Source organism: Anneissia japonica, unplaced genomic scaffold (genome assembly GCF_011630105.1).
Source record: "Anneissia japonica isolate Jap-2015-1 unplaced genomic scaffold, ASM1163010v1 scaffold667_len338742_cov159, whole genome shotgun sequence".
Lineage (NCBI taxonomy): Eukaryota > Metazoa > Echinodermata > Crinoidea > Comatulida > Comatulidae > Anneissia > Anneissia japonica.
In genome coordinates, this window is record NW_022705208.1 from 59,653 (window position 1) to 63,217 (window position 3,565).

Sequence of the window (3,565 nt, forward strand, 5' to 3'; positions counted from 1 at the left end):
GTGTATTATTGTATTTTCTTAATATATTTTACATTTTAACCGAAACTAGAATTAGTGCAGCTCATCTGTGTAAATATAATCAGCGTAAACGTGAAAATTTAAATATAATCAGAAAACATCGAATTATCCTTTTTCTATTTTATCGTCAACTTGGATGTTTTATGCAGATTTTACCGTGTAGTGCTAATGGTGAAATTATTTTGCACTTGTGGAAATTTAATTCTAATAATAATCATATTGTTGTAATCTGAATATTAATAAAACAGCAATGAGGGATATTGTACCGTATATTCTCACGTCGTATATATAAGGCGAACCGCACATAAGACAAATCCTCGATCAAGTTTGAGAAGATTTTTGGACGATTTTTGTATGTCAGGCGTATAAGACAACGTTCCTGTTTCACTGTCGGAATTCATACTTTTGCTGCTAGTTACGGTCTTCATACTGCATCTAGGTGGCTAAAAATGGAGCCACATGTAGGGTTAATCTTCAAAATAATACCATTTTATGTGCTTTTAAACGTTCATCAAAATCTTATTTCCCACACTTAAAATTCAGTTCATTAATACTAACAAGTTAGTAGCTTCACTTCAGTAGTAAATTTGCTTGTTACACACGATAAGACGACGACCTGCTTTTTGATCGTGATTTGATATTTTAAGCCTCGTCTATATCCTCACGAGAATATACGGTATGCTGTTTTAAGTTATCATATGGATAATAAAGAAAGTTAACACCTGCTGAGTCTACCATTTATACTAATTAATTACCTTAATGTCAGTGATGGCACAATCTGCATACTTAAACAGGTGATTACAGGAGTACTGAGATTGAGAGATGGTCATTTGTGTAAATTAACATTTGGGGGGGGGGTGGGGGCTGCATGAATTTACAATCTAACTGAATATAAAGCATTTTGACATATTCTTTTAATTAATTCATCACACTGTTTGTGAATTTATTCATAACAAACTATAATGTGTTGTTCCCCAAATATTGATACAATTTATGGCAGGGAAGCCACAACTAACACTGCATCAATTAAGCCAAATCTCCTTTGAGTACAAGGCCTCTACTTTATAGGATACTAAACACTAATATAAAAGTTCACACATACATCTTCTAAGCTTAAGCAGACATTGGGTCACTAATATTCATTATCAGGGGTTTATAAAAAATATTCAGGCACAAGGCCCAAGTATATGCCAAACAGCAAACACTTTTTGTAGTGACAATACCCTCACAAGATATACATTTACTCTACATATCGAGTGGAGTTTGCTAAAATGTTAAAAATGAGTCTTTTTCATTCATTTCATAGATCAAATAGTACAAACGACATGGAAAATTAAAAAATGATTGCAAACTATTCTGGCAGACTGTCAAAAAGCAAAATAAATTCACTGTAAAAAGACAACCAACAAAATTGTAAAAGGTATTTCAATCTTACATATTAATTAAATCAATTAAAAGTTTAATCCTGCATAGGCTTTGCTCCAAGTAACATGAATATTGAATCTACTAGGACCACTTCAATTTCATCGGTTGACGATTTATCATCAACTTCTGCAACCATTCTGAAAAAAAAATTTAAATTAGTATTTTGTTTAGTATCTCTCGCACGGCTGTCCAATGGTAACTGGTATATTATTTTTGTGCAGTTATGTTGTTTTACCTTGGAACGACCGTGTAGGATACACACACCTTACAGCTGTCAGGGGTCCCAAGTCTCTGCAGTTTGTGGAAACTGGGAAGGCCTCCTGCACTCCCGCAGACAAGCCTCTCGTGAAAAATAACTCATCTCTTGCAAATTCATAATATTTGCATGATTTTAATACTTTATTATTATCAATTTTCTTATAGAAATTAGTACTGATTGGTATCACAATGCACAGCAAAATAACAGTAAATGTGTTACGAAAGCGAATTTAACCAGATCTTGCAGGAGTGACTTTTTCCAACTTGGGACCCCTGAAATGTACAGCCTTTCAAGTCTAACCCTCACGTGCAGGGGAAAGCAGACTCAAACGATGATGATAATGGCCTAGTTCTCAGGAGAGCCCTAGTATCCGAATCGGGAGCTAACCGTTAGCGTTAACTGTTAGCACCTGTGTGAGAACTCCCTATCGGTTAGCGCTAACCGTTAGCGGTATCCGGATACGCTAACGGTTAGCAATCGCTATTGTTTAGCAAGTTGAGGGCGTTTCTATCATAAACCAATCACACGTACGCGTTTACAATTTCCAGTTTTTAATTGGCCAGTGATTCGTTCATCATATTGTTGGTATCCGGATCGGGATTTTCTCGCATGGACGCACGGCAGCTAACGGTTAGCAGGATCCGGATCCGTTAGCTGCCGTGTGAGAACATAGCCAATGATGACATAAAGATATGGGGACAGTATTTTCAAATGAGTCAATTACTGAATAAGATCTAGGAGAGGGTCTAATTTACCTTCAGTCGCCTTCATTAAATTTTGGTAAGGAGACCAAGATGTAAACGTATTAAAAAACCAGGTTAAATTTACTTCTCGCTTTCTTGTGAATGAATAATCTCTTTAAAAATATAATATGAAAAAACACTCTAGAATTTAACTAATTAATTTAAGTCAAACTTACTTTGCTCCAAGTTCCACGAGAGGGTCAGATTTACCTTCAGTCGCCTTCATTAAATTTTGGTAAGGAGACCAAGATGTAAGCCAATTAATAAACCAGGTTAAATTTACTTCTCGCTTTCTTGTTAACGAATCATCTCTTTAAAAATATAATATAAAAAACCCAGAATTTAACTAAAATCCAGTTTAATAATACCTTTTATAATCTATGTTCTTTTCTTCATGTTATACTGTAAATTTCTGGAATACATTATATCCTCAATATCTATAGTCTATAACAGATTTTCTTTACCGAAAAAGATTATAAATATTAATATCATAACTTGTACAGTCAAGTTGTGACCGTCGAGAGCCTTGCTGGGTACAAAGTTCAAGTTGGACTATTAGCAGAAAGAACTTATCAGAGATAAGAAATTACTGTACTCTGATAAAAAAATTCCCCTCACATGACAAAAACAGACACATGATACTCTACAGAAAACTAAGTCTCATAACAAGGCTTATGGAGTGGAGTTGTTTTGTGAGAAAAAAAAATTCTGGAGTCTGACAGGATTTTAACCCCTGACCCATGGATTGGAAGGCAAGCATCTCCACTCTTTGTGATCTATTAATTTATGAGGGTCCCATAATATCCGCTGACACTCTGGGATAATCTGCAAGAATACGGTTAAAAAAAATCCCTTCTGTGCTTGAACGAAAGACTCTCAGAACAGCTGCCACACTAATCCTTCTATGGAATATTCAGAGAGTTAGGTTTTCAACAGACGAAACGTTACCTTTCATTTATGGCGAGATGTGTATAAGAGACAGGTATTTCAATCTTACATATTAATTAAATCAATTAAAAGTTTAATCCTGCATAGGCTTTGCTCCAAGTAACATGAATATTGAATCTACTAGGACCACTTCAATTTCATCGGTTGACGATTTATCATCAACTTCTGCAAC